This window comes from Squalius cephalus (assembly GCF_949319135.1).
Source record: "Squalius cephalus genome assembly, chromosome: 7".
Lineage (NCBI taxonomy): Eukaryota > Metazoa > Chordata > Actinopteri > Cypriniformes > Leuciscidae > Squalius > Squalius cephalus.
Window position 1 is genome coordinate 6,008,879 of NC_137128.1, and position 20,417 is coordinate 6,029,295.

Here is a 20,417-nt window from a genome sequence, read left to right on the forward strand (position 1 = left end):
TTATACGCCCCAAAAGAGAGATTGGCATTGATGACCAGCTATTCATGGATTCATTTACTGTAGAAATCATAGGATCATAGTTACAGAATATTAAATCTTTTATGGATGGGGTGATGGTGATACCGAGATATTTAAATCCATTTACCGCATTTTTGAAAGGGTGTTTTATCACCGGATTTATTCGCTCCTGCTTATTCAGGAACATAATAGAGGATTTTGTATCGTTTACTTTAAAACCTGAAAATTTTCCAAATGTGTCAATTAAATTAGTCAGATTGAGAATTGAATTACTTAGGTCTGTTAGAAGCAAGAGGGTGTCATCAGCATACATTACAATGCGATGTTCCGTGTCTGATATTTTTATACCTGAAATTGAGGGGTGCGATCTCACCGCTATTGCAAGCGGTTCCATTGCTAAAACAAATAGCATTGGCGAGAGAGGGCACCCCTGACGAGTACCTCTTGTGAGTTTGAAAGGAGGTGATATTATATGGTTGGTGGAGACCTCTGCCATTGGGTCAGTATAAAGTGTCTCAATCCATTTTCGAAAGTAGTTACCAAAGCCAAGGCGAAATAGCACATCGAATAAATAGCTCCACTCCACTCTGTCGAACGCTTTTTCAGCATCTAAGGACAGAATAGCGGTGTCAGGGGTTCCCTCCCTCGCGTGCATCAAATTCAACACCCTCCTGACATTATGGAATGCTTGGCGGTTTTTCACAAAACCATTCTGATCCGGGTTGATCACGGTCGAGAGCACCGGTTCTAGTCTTCTAGCCATTACTTTAGCAATAATCTTAGAATCTGTGTTAAGCAGAGAAATAGGTCTATACGATGTGCAATTGGTAGGGGACTTATTGGGTTTCAATATAAGTGTTATCAGCGCGCTCCTCAGGGAATCCGGAAGACAACCCTGTTGAAAGGCCTCATCATACATAGCTAAAAGGGGTTCAATTAATTTATCTTTAATTATACCATGGTCTGGGTGAATACTCGATTCTGATTGGCTGCAGGGTGTCCGTTAAAAAGTGATAATGGACACCTAGGAAAGGCGTCCCGTCAATTTGCCTGATGACAGTTCTAAATGATTGCGCTGGCTCAAACTCACTGATCAACTGCTGCGGTCGGGTCGCTGTGGCCACGTTGTTTGGCAACGCCTGTATACGGGAGATATTAAATAGTGCGCTCGACTTAATAAATAAAAACCCTCACGATTTTTACTCTAAAACACATTAAAGTATTATTAATTGATTAAATATTTCTTTCTTTCGTAAGTAACCATGGTATAAGCGGGTTAATGCCCCTCGAGGTGTCCATTATCAGGTTTTAATGGATTTAGTAAATAGTTATAGTAAAACCTCCGCTGCGCGTCGGACGGTTCACGCCTCGCCGTCGTCCATTAAAACCTGATAATGGACACCTCGTCGGGCATTAACCCTTACATATCTTATAGATATCAACTGGAAGACCGTCAGGGCCTGCGGCCTTACCTCCTCTCATATTAGTAATGGCGCCAGCAATTTCTGAGGCATCTAGTTTCCTATCCAATTGTTCTTTAAAATCATCTGATATGGGAGGAATATAAAGACCATCCAGGAACTCAGATTGTGTTTCCAGGCTCTCCGGGGATTCGGATGAATATAATATTTTATAGTAGATGGTGAAAGTATAATTTATTTCCTGTGGGTCTGTTGTTATTGCTCCACTCTGCGTTTGAATAGCAGTAATTGCCCTGTCTGCGTCTAATTTCTTTATTCGCCAGGCTAACAGTCTCCCCGGTTTTTCACCTTGATCATAGAAACTCTGTTTGAGCCGGATTAAACTGTTTTCTGCTTTCGATGTGGAAATTTCCTCGTATTGCGCTTTAAGTAGCTTTAATTCTTGTTTTATTTTTGTGGAGCTGTCCAAAAAGGCCTCAGTTTCCAATTGTCTAATTTTGTGGTCAAGCTCATTCATTTTAAACTTGAGTTTGTTTGTTTTTGAACTAGTGTAAGATATGATCATGCCTCTGATATATGCCTTAAAGGCCTCCCATCTGACAATAGCAGATGTCTCATCTGTATTTTTATTGAAGAACAACTCAATTTGGGCATCTAAAAATTGCAAGAAGTTCGAATCAGAAAGCCATCTGGGATGGAATCTCCATCTAGGAGTCCCTTTAACTACCCCTTGGGCTCAATATACAAGTGAAGTAGGGGAGTGGTCTGACAGCAGTATACTATTATAGTTACATTCTATCACAGAGGAGAACATAGAGCTGGAAATCAGGAAAAAATCTATTCGTGAGTATGACTTAAATCGGGGAGAATAACAGGAGAATTCTAATTTATCTGGGTTCAGTCTCCTCCAGGGGTCACACAAATTCAGATAATTTATATACTGTAACAATTTCTTCCTACTTTGTATATGAGAGGAGTCCATCTCAGTTGACCGATCCAATTTAGGATCTAAAGTGCAGTTGAAATCACCTGCTATAATAGCCTTCCCTGGGAGAGAAGCAATTAATAAAAATAAATTTTCAAAGAATTTGGGATTGTCTTCGTTTGGGGCGTATACATTAATCATGTTTATCTTCTCATTTATCAATGTACCCTGGACAATCAGGTACCTGCCCCCTATGTCACGGATGATGTTGTCCACTTTAAATGGTATCAATTTATGGATCAGGATCATCACCCCTCGGGTGTATGTTAAGTGGGAGGCTGATATTACTTGCCCTAGCCATCTCCTTTTTATCTTTATCACTTCATCTGACAATAAATGGGTTTCTTGGAGATATACAACTAACGATTTGAGTGTTTAACCCTACTGAGGACTTGCTTAATTTTAGCCAACTTCCCCATACCTCTAACATTCCAGGATGTAAACTTCAAATTTAGATTAGAAGACATAAAATAAAATCAAGCATAAACAGTTTCAACCAGGTCATATATGTAATAGGAAGAAATAATGTAAACTGTAATTTCGTTCTTAAAGCAATTGGAGTGTATGTCGTTATCCCGAACTGCAAAATGAAATGTACATTTATACCCCCAAAACTTAATCCCAGCACTATCTCCCCAAACGAGACGGCTTACCTTCCATGGTAACATTAAGAACGAGCTAGACGCTCAACTGATCCACTAACAACGAGGAGCAGTTATAAACTGATAAATCACACACTAAACCCCACCCTCGCTCACAACCGGCTTAATAAAATAAGCAAACAAAATATATAATATATATATGCATGCATCTGTCTGTGTGGGATTAAAACCGCGTCTGCATATAGTGACAATTGGGTGCAGCCTGGCAAAGCATCGTTACAGTACCTTTTCTCAGTATTGTTAGGTGAAAAAACAAAGTTCAGGATAAATGATCACATCGTCTGCTGCCGTTAAAAAGTCCCGTCACTGACAGAGGTCCTCACAGTGTAATCCCGTTAGCCAGTCGTGGTCAACTTGCTAGGTGTCCAATTCTTTAATAAACGACTCCACACCTGCAGGATCATCAAACACGCGAGATTTCCTTCCGTGGAGCAGCTTGAGTTTGTCAGGATAAATGATGCCGTAGTCTATCTTCAGGTCCCGCAGTCTTTTTTTCACATCATCGAATCGCTTTCTTTTCCTGTGTAGATCAGTAGAGATGTCTTGGAAAAGCATGAAATGGTGGCCTTCATACATGATCTTGCCCTTTTTTCTGGCTGCCTGCATGACTCCGATCTTGTCTCTGAAGTTTAAAAACTTCAGTATCATGACTCGCGGAGCAGAGGATTGTGGCGCACCTTGTAGTCTATGAGCTCTTTCGATAATCAACGGGGCAGGAAAAGTCTCGGGTCCCAGGACATCAGGTAGCCATTTTTCCAGGAAAGCAGCTGCAGCACCCTTTTCAACTTTCTCCGGGAGATTCACCAGTCTGAAATTTGAACGACGGCTCCTGTTTTTCAGGTCATCCACCTTAGAGGTGAGATCACACACCTGTTTCTCCAGTATCGTGATTCTGGTTTTCTCATTGGCAATATCATCTTCCATGTCACCAATACGGTTCTCTGCTTGTTCCAGTCTTCCTGAAAAGTCTTTAAAGTCTGACTTAATCTCGTTGATTGCGGTCAGAACTCCGTCAAATTTGGAGCTGAAGTCATTTTTCAGGGATGCAATAGCCTCTAAAATCCCCGCGGCTCCGGAAGCATGCACATCAGTGGTTAGCCGATCGGCTTTATTCTGAGCCTTTTTTTGGTGGCCCGAGTTGGATTTAGATTGTTTGGTCGACATGTCTTAGTTTACAGATGTACTAAACTTAAGTTTGATGAAGGAGTGCGTTCGCTTTTAACTCAGGATAAGTAAATTTAGCCGATTCCTACGGAGAGATCGAGAATGCGACCGTTCAGCTCCGCGCCATAGCCACTCCCCCTCACTCAGTGAATACTTGTCACACATTTATGAGCCATATACCTTATAAACATTTAAGTGTGTACTTTTAAATGATCGGATTCAAACTGAAAACAAATATTCTCTGTTTAAGTAATTTGTATAAAACCAACAAGATGTCCAGCTTCTCACGCGCTTGCTAATTATTTTTAATTTGACCACGCCCACATGCGCAAAAGAGATTCACATGCAAATCTCCACATGGAACGCGAATGCACTCATTACCTCAAAAACAAAGCACCAACAAAACTTCACAAGTCTCTGCTTTTCGTCAAGTTTGAAAGACGTGCCGTGAGCTTACATTGGATTTACCTCAGAAGAAGAAGAACGCGATTTGAAGAAAAGAAAGATGTAAGGTAAGAAATTCTTAATTATTAGTTCATGTTATTGTTGCATAAACTTCACATTGCAGTTGAACTGTTGCTAGATATATGGTGAATATTATAATATTTGGACCCGTGTTTACTGTTACTGTGTTTGTGGATATCTGCTCAAACGTAGATATGTATAATATGGTAACCATAATGTTTCATATTTTGGAGCGAGCGCTGGTTTTGAATGTATCGCAATCGCGTCTGAAACAATCGCGTTTGAAAAGCAAAACGCACCAAACAAAGGCTTCATGTTTTTACTATTATCTCATTTCATATCATCATAATGAATGGAAACATTTGAAGTAACATATGATAATTCAATATATTTTTCTCTAGCGTAGTTGTTACTGAAATTTTTTGGAAGATTTATATGCTGCTATAGGTTATTGTTATTATTTTATGCAGCACTGTGCATAGCCTATGCTTACAAGGCACAACAAACCTGGTGTTCATTATATTAAATATTGTTGGAAACATTGTGTGTGTGTGTGTGTGTGTGTGTGTGTGTGTGTGTGTGTGTGTGTGTGTGTGTGTGTATTCTGTGAATTTTAAAAAGCAATTTTAACCAGAAAAATCTAAAATTTATTCCCAATATATTTTAGAACTATATTCCCTATAGTTTCTCTTGATATCAGTATGTTCACTTTTTTTTCTTTCAGGGACCAGATGCCACTGAGTCCTGCTGACTTCAACATTCACATGAGTCTCTGTACAAGAACATGGTAAAGTGATAATCAAACACCTTGGAAATGAAAGGCATGTACAATGTTTTTAGGAATGGCACAAATGTCTTTGGATCATTGTTTTCAATATTGTGCTTTTTTGTCATTTGTTGTGTATATTTGGATTATGTTGTGTTGTAAATAAATCCAAACAATCAAAAAGCCATTATTTTTTAAATCTCCTCATTCTTTGTGCAAGGTTGCTCAGAATGATAGGGCCTGATAGCTCCTAATAGGGCCATTAGGGAGTGTCTTTGTCTTTCTCAGGTGTGAAAAGCTTACATATTAATTAGGTGATCAATGCCCTTCGCATAAAGCTTAAAACACGTCTTAGAAATTTTAAATCAATATATTGTCTTCTCTGAATGAGCAGTCATTATGATTTTCACATAGTTTTGGAGCAAATATTCTAGGCTACGTGATACAATTTTCAAAAGTCTTGTGAAGAAATAATCAGTAGGGGTTTCATGACCTTATTTCAGTGACAATTTTTTTTTGTATTTTCACAAACCACGCATAAATGTCATTATCTCAAAACTACAAACTTTTACATGCATGCTGCTGATATATTATTGTAGCAGAGTTTGTGCTGAATACAGTGTAATTAGACTTTAGCCATGAAAATGTCACAAGTAACAGAAATAAGCACAAATGTCAGAGCATGTCAGAACACCTCAAGGCCCAGAAAACCCCTCAGACCTCAGAGGGTTAAAGATTTCTGTGCCTTTTGTTTGCCTCCATATTCAATTGTCAGTTTTTGCAACTAAATTTCAATGCATTTGTACAAAGAACAAAATAAAATTCCAAGTTTAAGGATTTATATTGTTCGTGGTTTAACTGATTAATCAGCTGAATGCTTTCATTCCTGTTCTAGACTCTCTAACTGCAGTGTGACAGAAGAAGGTTATAAAGCTCTGGCTTCAGCTCTGAGATCAAACCCTTCACACCTGATAGAGCTGGATCTCACAGGAAATGATCCTGGACAATCAGGAGTGAAGAAGCTCAATGATTTACTGCAGGATCCAGACTGTCAACTGAAGACACTGAGGTGAGACGGGATCAAATCATTCACTAAATTAGTTATATGGAGGCTAAATATTCATAACTACTATATTATTTTAGCTATACAATTAGCTTGACAATTTGTTGCATCAAAATGATCAAGATCAGATCAGATGCTGCAGGTTCTGTCATGATGATGATAAACGTCAACACAGTTTAGTTGTGATACGAGCTAAAGGTCAAATAGACATTATGGGTCAGTATATGGGCTGCTATTCTGGAGTATACCTTGATAATGGAAATGCTCAATTTTATTTTTGTGCATTATTTTTCTCATCAAAATTCTTGATAACCTTTTAGTGAAATAGTTTTCTGAACACAGTTGTTTTCCATCAAGCCCAGATTCACTGCATCTCTCTACAGCAGGTCTACGAGTCTCCAGATGTTCACAAACATGCAGTTTCACAAGCCAGTTTTCTCTGTGCTGACGTTTCTCTCTTCTCCTGCTTAAAAGCCAGAAAGATCTTAATTTCACACTCTGTATTCATACTGAAAACCATGATCTAGTGAGCTTTTGCCCTTCTGCTCTGTGAGACGTTCCTGTTCTTATGAGTTTGCTTTAGGACTGAGTGTCGCTCTAGTTTCTTTTAAATTTATATTTATTTGTGTATTTAAATGTTCAAAGAAAAAAAAAAGTATCCTATCAGTCTGTTTTGTAATGCCACAGACATTTAGTTGAGAACTGAATGGACTTTTCTGCAGGTTTTTGAGTCCTGCTGCAGAGGAAGCCTGTCAGTATGTGAATAGAGTTGTTGGTATAAACCCGTTACTCCAGAAAGAGCTGAATCTGAGTGGACATGAACTAGGAGACACACGAGTGAATCAGATCGCTGCTCTACTGCAGGATAAACACTGTCAACTCAACACACTGACGTGAGTATTGCTCATTTATTCATAATTTTACTTTACTTTTAGTTGTAATGTTAGCTGATGATAATATTTCCTTACTTGTTTAAGTCAGAGCAGTTTTTTCCTCAGCATCACACAGAGCCACAACAATTTAAAGTAATAAAATTAATCAGCAAATTAAAAACACAATTAAAACGTGATATCAAGCTTTAAATATTTGGTTAAGACAGACAGTTTGATCATGGGTCAATAATTATTTCAACAGAACAATGTTTTTTGTGACATCAGAATCAGAAATGTTCATAACTGCTTTCAATTCAATGTTTGTATTTCCCAAAATGTAAAATGTCTAATTTTGGTGGAGCATATACTGTAACTTGCAAAAATTGAACAATTGCATTTTAAAAGTCTGTGATCAGTATCTGCCTGTAATAAGATCCACTGAACGCTAGTGATGGGCGCTTTCGAAACTCGCTTCATGAAGCTACGAAACCTTTACGAATCTTTTGTTTCGAATCAGTGGTTTGGAGTGTGTATCAAACTGCCAAAGTCACATGATTTCAGTAAACGAGGCTTAGTTACGTTATAACTGTTTGGAAATGTTTGGAAATGTTAATGGTTCATGGAAGGGCGTGACCAAGATGGCAGCCTGAATGGACACTAATTTGAGAGCTTGCATCAAGTCATTCTATAAATGTTGCTTATAAGCAGTAATTAGTTGTTCTGGTTCTTTATTGAGTTGTAACAGCCTTTTGCATCTTTGACAACTACTTTTTGCTTCACTATGGTTCGTAAACGAGGGCACTCGGCTTGTATGAGGGCACACACGCTCGGAAAGCACGCTTCTACCTCACATTCAGCCAATCACACGCTCCGAAAGCACGCTTCTAACTCAGATACCGTCGCTTCCACATTACTTTTCAGCCCGGAAGAACCAAATTGCTCAGAAAAACACAAAAATAACCAATTTCCACTTATTGGTAATACTTATGAGTGCTTTTATTATTTTCAGTGATGTGCAGCCTGTACATATCTGTTCACATCTCAAAAAATGTGTTAAGGGGGTTTCATGACCCTTTAAAAATGATATGAAATGAATGTGTAAACTAACATAAATAGATCAAGACAAACGTTTGTGTTGTTACTGTAACGTACGGACAGAGGCGGTCGGATCCATGTGCAGCACTTTATTTCAACTCACACACAAGCAGACATAAACTCCGGCATACAGTTAAACAAGAGACAATCCAGTAAGTCGTGGTGATAACAGGCTTAGGTCGAGGCAGGCAGCACAGGTTCATTAACAGTCCAGAAAGCAGGCAAGGGTCTAGAGTCCAGGGAAACACAGAATACTAAAACAGGGAAGAATGCTCAGAGATGTACGCTTACAGTGTAACAAGACTTCGCAAAGGACACAGGGATCACTCAGGCTTAAATAAGGAACTCAATAGCCAGTAATCAAACACAACTGAAACATAATTAAACATAATGAGTCCATGGTGAAACATAATACAGGGAGAGAGTGCCCTCCAGTGGCTCACACGGGCACTCCACATGACAGTTACAATGTTGGTAGTATATTTAAATGAACAATGCGTAGTCTTTCTCTGTGTTACCTGAACCTGGATATCCCTGTTTATTTGTCAGCAAAAGTCTGCTGGATGAAGCTAAACACGTTAGTTGATCCTCATGAATCTGATTCATTTTTTTTTCTCTTTCTGTCTTCAGTCTGAGTGATTGCAGTATTACAGAGAAACAGAGTCTCATCCTGACTTCAGCTCTGAAATCAAACCCATCACACCTGAGAGAGCTGGACCTGAGCGGGAATAAACTAGGAAACTCTGGAGTGAAAAACCTCAGGGATCTACTGATGAACCCACAATTCAAGCTGGAGAAACTACAGTTAGTATCATTATACTGTACAGCAATTACAGTGTGACTGAAGTTTATTTATTTGAAGACAGCAGGGCTTATGTTTCATTGTTTATAGCTAGGGCTGTGAATCTTTGGGTAGACAGCGAATCGATTCGATTCACGATTCAGAGGTTTTTGATTCGATTCAAAAACGATTTTTGCAAATCAGAACGATTCAATTCGATTCGATTAACAATGAAATTTGGTTCTATTCTGTAAATTTTAGTATACATCTGTATCTGAGCAAATAAAATCATTTTTTGGGAAATTCATGACCATTCAATAGATTTAATAACTTGATTCAGGACTTCAGTTCAATAGCTTAACTTCTTAGGACTCAAAATACATTAAGGCAAGTAAACCCAGAAAAATAATACTACTTCTACATATTCAATGCACCATGAGTGCTTTTATTGTAAACATTTCACACATTTCCTGAACATTTAGGAAATACAGCAAAGTGTTTAAATACAGCAAAGTGTGTACATACAGCAAAGAAAGTGTGTAAATACAGCAAAGAAAGTGTGTACATACAGCAAAGAAAGTGTGTAAATACAGCAAAGTGCAGAAATGCAACAGGCCAAGTCCAACGGGCAGTAACACCACACAGAGTGTGATTAAAACATGGTGGTGAGTGTAGTAAGACAGATATGAACAAACACATGGCTATGATATGACTTGCTTTTTTCTAACCCCATCTACTTGAGATTTTTTTTCAAAAATATTAATTGATCAACTCAATCTGGCCGTAAACTGCTTCTCTGAGAAGACACTATGTCTCCTGCGGTGCTGAAAACTCTCTCTGAGGCCACACTGGTAGCAGGAATACAAAGACAACTTCTTGCCAGATTGCAAGGATTGGTAGCTCTGTCTCATGGGACTTCCACCAGTCCAGTGCATTTTCAGTCAGTGGCAGAGGAACCATGGATCTGTATTTGTATTTGTATGATTCATCTCATCTGAAAAAGAAAATTAATTAGATTGATGGAAACACATGATGAAAATGTTGTTTGTTTGCATCTCATTTCTTGTCCTTAAATACATTATGAATTACAAATGCATCCCAAACTTTTATACTACAGAATGCCTACCCTTTAAATTTAAACAGATTACTTATTATTAACAAGTTATTAAAATAAATACCTTCTTCAGCTGTGTCTGGTGGTTTCTCTTCAACTGCATCCTCCTGCTGTTCCACTTGAATCTGTAACAAAATGAAATATAAATACGAACACCAGTGAAGTCAATAATTTCACTAAAACAAGCCAAGTACTATTTCGGACCATCATATTACAATCTTATAATCCTTAATACAGTCTAGTAATTAGCCAGCATTTGGTACATGAAAATAAGGGAAGTTGCAAACATACACTGTTTGTGGCATCAACAGTAAGTTTAGTGAAGACAACTTCTCTTTCTTCGTTTTCTAGAAAGGGTAGCCCTTTGAAGCGGGGGTCCAATGCAGATGCTAGCAACAACAAAAAAATAATAATAAAATACTATTAGTTGTTACCAAGTCAAAATGAAAACTTTGAACAATGTTGTGCTATTAAAAGTTTTAATATAAGCAACAATTACAAGCAACATCTTACCTTTAAGCAGAATGTCACGGGAGTTGGTATACCGGGATGAGAAGTCCGTTGTCATCGCTGATTTCATTTCTCGAGTCATGTCTGTATCGTCCTCGCAGGGCTCGAGATGTTTGAGTAGTTTAGCCTGGAGAGGCGCAATCACAGACACGGTTGGTTGTTCTTCTTCACACATCATAGTAGTAGCGATCTAACCTTAATGGGTGCCATCACTTTCACAATATCCTCAGCATTACTGATGTCCGTTTCTGTGACAGTGTGTACTTCTGTTCCCCTCCACAAATCCTTTGACATAAGCGTTGCCAAGATTGCAGTTTGTTGTTCTAAGAAACGCTCAAGCATTTCCACAGAACTATTCCACCTAGTGCAAACGTCCTGTTTAAGTTTGTGTACCGGCAAGCCGAGAATTTGCTGTTTCTCCTTTAACGTGCATGTAGCAGTTGAACTTCGGTGGAAAAAAGAGACAATACGTCTTACTTTGCCCAACAATATCTCTGCACTGCTAACTTTCATGGCCTTTTGAGACACCAGGTTCAGAGTGTGTGCAAAGCAAGTGATGTGGGAGGTAAATCCAGCAACTTTACCTGCAACAATCATATTGTGGGCGTTATCAGTAACAAGAGCAGGACTCTTGTCTGCAATTGTCCACTCGGAACAGGCATCGCGCAGCAATTCTCCAATGCTTTTGCCTGTGTGGGCTTCGTTTAGAGTCCTTGTCTGAAGAACGAAGCTCTGCATTTGCCAGTTCATGGAAATCAGATGTGCGGTAATAGTCACATAAGACTCTGTCGAACACGACGTCCAAGAATCAGTCGTGAGGGCAACACGGACAGATTGAGAAAGCTTGAGCTGTAGCTCCTCTTTCGTAGACCGATACAATTCCGGGATGCATTTTTCACTGAAAAACTGACGGCTGGGTATTTTGCATCTTGGTTCTAAAGTGTTTATCATTTCTCGGAAACCAGTGTTTTCCACCACGCTATATGGGCGCATATCCTTGCAAATAAATCTTGCAATAGATGCAGTTATTGCTTTAGCACGATGGGTGTTTTCGGGAAGACTCTGAAGTTGACCAAATAGGTTAGGAGTAGCACTTCTCACGTCTGACCCTGAAATACTAGCTGCTTTAGGTGCAGGTATGTCTATATTAATGGCATGACGTCTGCGGAGATGGTTGCTAAGGTTCGTTGTATTTCCAAAGTATTTTAACTCAGATTTACAATGTCTGCAAACTGCAACGGACTTGTCAATCTTTCCATTTACTTTGTGAAAATCGAAGCAATCCCAAACCTTTGATCTCATGTTGGCTGGTGCCTTGCAAATTTCTCCTTCTTCGTTGCCCTCCATTGTGCACTGCTGCGTTTATTCAAATGACAACAAACAGGCGCGAATTGAAGATTAGTGACGTAATCCGCTGCGCCACTGCAGTGAGGGCGCACTTTACGTCGCAGACGCAACTAATTTAAGATTTATATTTATTTTTAAAAATTATCCATCGTATATTCGTTATATAATCGCAATTCATTCGATTTTTAAATATTAAATCGATTATTGACCGAAACAAACGATTCACGATTCAAAAATCCATGTTTCAAGATCGATGCATATGCATCGGCAGGATTTGTAATCGATGCATCGAGAAAATGAATGAATCGTTACACCCCTATTTATAGCAGTGCACTACTGGGTTTACCCTATTGCTCACATTTGTATGTGTTTTTTATCTAGATAGTAATTGTTTAATTTCCAGCATTTGATACAATGTACTGATTGTGTACATGCAGAAATCTGCCTTTTCAACAGAGAATAAAGAAGAGAGATGTCAAATAAATAGTTAAAAATGAAAGAGAAGAAACAGTGTCTTTCAGCACACAGAACTAGTGTGACTGGGTTTTAAAACAGACTATTGGAAACTAAATGCTGCTGTAGCTCTTCAATAAGATGATCATCATAGATGTGAACTATTGTTATTTCACTGTCTTCAGTCTGAGTGATTGCAGTATTACAGAGAAACAAAGTCTCATCCTGACTTCAGCTTTGAAATCAAACCCGTCACACCTGAGAGAGCTGAATTAAACAGATTCGTATGTCACTGCAAGTTTTGCATCAGATTAGTGACGACTAATACTTTGGCGCTAATTCAAGTGTACGTGTTTTGCAAAGATAAGAAGTGAATTTCCATTTAGGGCAGCAAATGCTGCTTGACCAACCTAAATCTGGGTGTGTCTTACCTCTGTTTTAAATTAATGTTACTTTAGATAAGTGTATGTGGGAAACCATGGCATGGACAATCCAAAGCTATTATAAGACAAGTAAAGTTGGTTGACTTAGATATGTAGTAGTGGCCATACCTCTACTGAAGTAAACGTTACTTTAATTTCAAGTGTATCCAATCACGGGGGCTATACCAAAGTATCTTTGATTGTGTAAACGTGAATGCGACCGATCTCAGGTATATAGCAATTACCTGTTTAGTGACCAAAGCCGGTGAGATTGTGATCGTGAGACCCACGTTAAACAAGGCGTGAGGACCTCTGAGCGACATAGCTTCCTAATATGAACGGGTAAAAAATAAGTAAAGAGTTAAATAGAACAATCAAATGTATTGTTAAACTATTATATAATTGACCAATAACCAGTTGGCAATCTAACTTAAATTCGAGGTCGTGATCAAATGGAGTCCGATATAAAATGGAGTCAGATATAAAATGGAGTTAGATAAAAGCTTAAATGGAATTAAATTACTTTGCCGCGCGGAAAGACAGTAACACGCAGAGACCTTCACCCGTTCTGGCGGAAACCCCCATTTGGACCGATAAACAGGCTTACACAGTTTTAAATAACTGTAATCTTGAAAGTGATGTTGATGTCTAACATATTAAAGATTTCTGTGCCTTTTGTTTGCCTCCATATTCAATTGTCAGTTTTTGCAACTAACTTTCAATGCATTTGTACAAAGAACAAAATAAAATTCAAGTTTAAGGATTTATATTGTTCAGGTTTAACTGATTAATCAGCTGAATGCTTTCATTCCTGTTCTAGACTCTCTAACTGTAGTGTGACAGAAGAAGGTTATAAAGCTCTGGCTTCAGCTCTGAGATCAAACCCTTCACACCTGATAGAGCTGGATCTCACAGGAAATGATCCTGAACAATCAGGAGTGAAGAAGCTCAATGATTTACTGCAGGATCCAGACTGTCAACTGAAGACACTGAGGTGAGACAGGATCAAATAATTAACTAAATTAGTTAAATGGAGGCTAAATATTCATAACTGATATATTATTTTAGCTGTACAATTAGCTTGACAATTTGATCAAGATCAGATCAGATGCTGCAGGTTCTGTCATGATGATGATAAGCGTCAACACAGTTTAGTTGTGATACGAGCTAAAGGTCAAATAGACATTATGGGTCAGTATATGGGCTGCTATTCTGGAGTATACCTTGATAATAGAAATGCACAATTTTATTTTTGTGCACACTTCTTATCAAAATTCTAGATAACCTTTTAGTGAAATAGTTTTCTGAACACAATAGTTTTCCATCAAGCCCAGATTCACTGCATCTCTCTACAGCAGGTCTACGAGTCTCCAGATGTTCACAAACATGCAGTTTCACAAGCCAGTTTTCTCTGTGCTGACGGTTCTCACTTCTCCTGCTTAAAAGCCAGAAAGATCTTAATTTCACACTCTGTATTCATACTAAAAACCATGATCTAGTGAGCTTTTGCCCTTCTGCTCTGTGAGACGTTTCTGTTCTTATGAGTTTGCTTTAGGACTGAGTGTCGCTCTAGTTACTTTTAAATGTATATTTATTTGTGTATTTAAATGTTCAAAGAAAAATAACAAAATGTTATCGTATGAATCGTTTTTGTAATGCAACAGACATTTATCTGAGAACTGAATTGACTCTTCTGCAGGTTTTTGAGTCCTGCTGCAGAGGAAGCCTGTCAGTATGTGAATAGAGTTGTTGGTATAAACCCGTTACTCCAGAAAGAGCTGAATCTGAGTGAACATGAACTAGGAGACACACGAGTGAATCAGATCGCTGCTCTACTGCAGGATAAACACTGTCAACTCAACACACTGACGTGAGTATTGCTCATTTATTTATAATATTACTTTACTTTTAGTTGTAATGTTAGCTGATGATAATATTTCCTCACTTGTTTGAGTCAGAGCAGTTTTGTCCTCAGAGTCACACAGAGCCATATCATTTTAAAGTAATAAAATTAAACAGCAACGTGAAAAAATTAAATCTAAAACGTGATATCAAGCTTTAAATATTTGGTTAAAGGGGTCATATAATGGTACATGCACTTTTACAAGTTGATTGTACTTAAATGTGTGTTGGCAGTGCCTGTACACAACCATCATAAAATTATAAAAATCCATCCAGTGTTTTTTTTTTTAATTTTCTTAAATATTTCTCCCTCTCCTGAATCAAGCTGTTCGATTTTGTGATGTCACAAAATGTCACGCAGTGGCTGAGTTTGTTTTCGAAGGGAATTCCCCACGATCAACCAATACTTTCATGTTTGCGCGAATCATTTCACCAGACTGCTTTACAAACGAGGGTCAGTATAAAGCTGGTTTTGCTAAGAAGCTGCTCCTGAAAAAAGGATCGGTAACGTTACCAACTATTCGTGTTCTTGCTGCACCTCCAGAAGAACTGAAGTGAGTGTAACGTTTTATTAATCTTTATATTAATCTTTATATTAATCTTTGCAAATCGTTTGCTGCACGCTTCACAATGAATGCGGCTATTTTTACACTCAGGTACATTACGGCATGTTTTCTATGTACGACGTTCTCAATATAATTCATAATCCCATGTTTATAATAAACAACGCGTTATGGTTATTGTGTTTCAAACGGTGTACGCACAGAACAGAGGGGCGGGGTGAGCAAAGCTCATTATCATTTAAAGACACATGCACTGAAACGGCGTGCTGAAAACAGAGCTGTTTTTGACCAGGTAAAATGAGTGTTTTCTTACAATACTAATGAGAATTTTTAATTAAAGTATATTACAAACTTTTAATTTAGACCCTAAAGAATCATATTAGCTTGTACAAAAATGACATTATATGACCCCTTTAAGACAGACAGTTTGATCATGGTCAATAATTATTTCAGTTACTGTAGAGGCAGAACAATGTTTTTTGTGACATCAGAATCAGAAATGTTCATAACTGCTTTCAATTCAATGTTTGTATTTCCCAAAATGTAAAATGTCTAATTTTGGTGCAGCATATACTGTAACTTGTAAAAATTAAACAAGTGCATTTTAAAAGTCTGTGATCAGTATCTGCCTGTAATAAGATCCACTGAACGCTAGTGATGGGCGCTTTCGAAACTCGCTTCATGAAGCTACGAAACCTTTACGAATCTTTTGTTTCGAATCAGTGGTTTGGAGTGTGTATCAAACTGCCAAAGTCACATGATTTCAGTAAACGAGGCTTAGTTACGTCATAACTGTTTGGAAATGTTTGGAAATGTTAATGGTTCATGGAAGGGCGTGACCAAGATGGCAGCCTGAACGGACGCTATTTTGAGAGCTTGCATCAAGTCATTCTATAAATGTTGCTTATAAGCAGTAATTAGTTGTTCTGGTTCTTTATTGAGTTGTAACAGCCTTTTGCATCTTTGACAACTACTTTTTGCTTCACTATGGTTCGTAAACGAGGGCACTCCGCTTGTATGAGGGCACACACGCTCAGAAAGCACGCTTCTACCTCACATTCAGCCAATCACACGCTCCGAATGCACAATTCTACCTCACATTCAGCCAATCACACGCTCCGAAAGCACGCTTCTACCTCACATTCAGCCAATCACACGCTCCGAATGCACAATTCTACCTCACATTCAGCCAATCACATGCTCCGAAAGCATGCTTCTACCTCACATTCAGCCAATCATACGCTCCGAATGCACAATTCTACATCACATTTAGCCAATCACATGCTCCGAAAGCATGCTTCTACCTCACATTCAGCCAATCACACGCTCCGAAAGCACGCTTCTAACTCAGATACCGTCGCTTCCACATTACTTTTCAGCCCAGAAGAACCATATTGCTCAGAAAAACACAAACATAACCAATTTCCACTTATTGGTAATACTTATGAGTGCTTTTTTTATTTTCAGTGATGTGCACCCAGTACATATGTTCACATCTCAAAAAATGTGTTAAGGGGGTTTCATGACCCTTTAAAAATTATATGAAATGAATGTGTAAACTAACATAAATAGATCAAGACAAACGTTTGTGTTGTTACAATGTTGGTAGTATACGGTATTTAAATGAACAATGTGTAGTCTTTCTCTGTGTTACCTGAACCTGGATATCCCTGTTTATTTGTCAGCAAAAGTCTGCTGGATGAAGCTAAACACGTTAGTTGATCATCATAGATCTGATTCATTTTCTTTTCTCTTTCTGTCTTCAGTCTGTGTGATTGCAGTATTACAGAGAAACATAGTCTCATCCTGACTTCAGCTCTGAAATCAAACCCGTCACACCTGAGAGAACTGGACCTGAGCGGGAATAAACTAGGAGACGCTGGAGTGAAAAACCTCAGTGATCTACTGATGAACCCACAATTCAAGCTGGAGAAACTACAGTTAGTATCATTATACTGTACAGCAATTACAGTGTGACTGAAGTTTATTTATTTGAAGACAGCAGGGCTTATGTTTCATTGTTTATAGCAGTGCACTTTCTGGGTTTTCCCTATTGCTCACATGTTTATGTGTTTTTTATCTAGATAGTAATTGTTTAATTTCCAGCATTTGATACAATGTACTGATTGTGTACATGCAGAAATCTGCCTTTTCATCAGAGAATAATGAAGAGAGACATCAAATAAATAGTTAAAAATGAAAGAGAAGAAACAGTGTCTTTCAGCGCACAGAACTAGTGTGACTGGGTTTCAGAACAGACTATTGGAAACTAAATGCTGCTGTAGCTCTTCAATAAGATGATCATCATAGATATGAACTATTGTTATTTCTCTGTCTTCAGTCTGAGTGATTGCAGTATTACAGAGAAACAGAGTCTCATCCTGACTTCAGCTCTGAAATCAAACATATCACACCTGAGAGAGCTGGATTAAACAGATTTGTATGTTACTGCAAGTTTTGCGTCAGATTAGTGACGACAGATTAGTGTGTCTTACCTCTGTTTTAAATTAATGTTACCTCAGATAAGTGTACGTGGGAAACCATGGCATGGACAATCCAAAGCTATTATAATACAAGTAAAGTTGGTTGACTTATATCTGTAGTAGTGGCCATACCTCTACTGAAGTAAACGTTACTTTAATTTCAAGTGTATGCAATCACGGGGGCTATACCAAAGTATCTTTGATTGTGTAAGCATGAATGCGACCGATCTCACGTATATAGCAGTTACCTCTGTTTAGTGACCAAAGCCGGGGAGATTGTGATCGTGAGACCCACGTTAAACAAGGCGTGAGGACCTCTGAGCGACATAGCTTCCTAATATGAACGGGTAAAAAATAAGAATAGAGTTAAATACAGCCCCAAATCAGAAAAAGTTGGGACACTGTACAAATTGTGAGTAAAAAAGGAATGGAATAATTTACAAATCTCATAAACTTATATTTTATTCACAATAGAATATAGATAACATATCAAATGTTGAAAGTGAGACATTTTGAAATGTCATGCCAAATATTGGCTCATTTTGGATTTCATGAGAGCTACACATTCCAAAAAAGTTGGGACAAGTAGCAATAAGAGGCCGGAAAAGTTAAATGTACATATGAGGAACAGCTGGAGGACCAATTTGCAACTTATTAGGTCTGTAAATAGGCCGATTAATGCTTTGACTGCCTCTGAGTTCTCTGAGGCGTTCAAGTCTCATACCCAGCTGTGTGTCATGGATTTGTCGCCATCTGGTCAGAGGTTAGATAGGTTGGTGGCAAGTTTTAACTTGAGTTGCAATGGTATTCTGGGCTCTATAGCCCCATTTAAAAAGGTGAAATCTAAAAAGGTAGCTCAGCCCTGGCTTAATGCGGAGAGTTGAGTTCTCAGACAAAAATGGAGACAGGCTGAAAGACGATGGAAAAAAGACAAACTCCAAGTCTCATTTGAGATACTTAGGGACTGTATGATCACCTATCAACAGTTTGTTAAATCCGCTAAATCACAATACTTTTCAGTTTTAATCTCACAAAATCTCCATTGTCCAAGAGTGTTATTTAGAGTAATAAATACAGTCCTGAATACGGCAAGCCCAGTTGTTGTTGATAACACTATGAGAGCTTGTGAAAGTGTTTCGAAATTTTTTGTGGATAAAATTGCTGTTGCCAGAGCAAATATATATAGTTCGGTTTTAAATCCAGCTTCTCCTCTGGTCCAGCCAGACTCCTGTACTACTGCTCAGTTATGGATGTTTGAGCCTGTGTCACTATCTAATTTGCTAGAAGTCATGAAACATCTTAAGCCATCTTATTGCTCGCTTGATGTGGTCCCACCACGTTTGTTAATTCAGGTCTGGGATGAGGTGGGGTCTACGATCATGTCTATAGTGAACCAGAGCCTTGTAGAAGGTGTGGTCCCATCTTATTTTAAGCATGCTTTGGTGCAGCCTCTTTTAAAAAAAATAAGCTTAGACCCGTCAGTGTTAAACAATTACCGTCCAATTTCTAAATTGCCCTTTTTGGCTAAGTTATTGGAGAAGGTTGTTCTTAATCAACTTTCAGCTTTTTTAAAAGAAAATAATTTTTTTTATATATTTCAGTCCGGTTTTAGGTCTCAACACAGCACTGAGACTGCGCTACTTAAAGTGACAAATGATTTGTTGTGGTCTGTAGATTCTGGGAACTGTGCGGTGTTGGTTCTTCTTGACCTTAGCGCAGCTTTTGATACTGTGGATCATGGAGTTCTTCTTGAACGTTTGAGGGAGAGAGGTGGGATTAGGGGGCTTGCATTGAAGTGGTTCTCATCCTATTTTGAGGGAAGATCTTTTGTAGTGGAGCTTGGAAACTTTATATCATCTTCTCAGCCGGTCTCCTCAGGCGTTCCTCAAGGCTCATGTTTTGGTCCTGTTTTATTTTCCCTGTACAGATCTGGGCCCGGTTTCCCAAAGCGTTCTTATCTCTAAGTAGTTCTTAACCTAGTACTTAAGTTCTCTCTTAACCTTAATGCACGGTTCCCGACATGTTCGTACGCTAAGTATATCTTCTGTAAGTCACACTTTCGTAAGGTTGGTCCAGACCATTCGTAAGCTCTCTCTTAGCGTTATTTGCAAGTCAAACTATGGTATGTTGACAATGTTGTGGCTCAACAATGATTTTATGCTATATATAATGATATATATACTAATAAAAAAAATGTCCGCAATGGATACAGGACTATTTATGAAGTTGACTTTATTTGTTATTAGAACTAAAATGGTGCTAATTAGCCTTGGCTATTTTCTAATGTCATTAAAGCATTAATGATTGTCAATCTATAATTGGCATTCACTT

General features: G+C 38.3%; 1 protein-coding gene and 1 long non-coding RNA gene across 2 annotated transcripts in view; one reads left to right on the forward strand and one right to left on the reverse strand.

Moving 5' to 3' along the window:
* LOC307161264 (NACHT, LRR and PYD domains-containing protein 3-like) overlaps positions 1 to 20,417 on the forward strand; it is a gene marked incomplete at its 5' end in the record, with an annotated part of 146,659 nt that overhangs the window by 29,918 nt on the left and 96,324 nt on the right. The gene's annotated exons all lie outside the window — the stretch shown is intronic.
* On the reverse strand, positions 10,479 to 11,369 carry LOC307161688. Its single transcript, XR_013821782.1, has 3 exons — positions 10,920 to 11,369; positions 10,698 to 10,795; positions 10,479 to 10,531 (listed from the first exon to the last, which is right to left on the reverse strand). It is a non-coding gene; the product is annotated as an uncharacterized lncRNA (long non-coding RNA).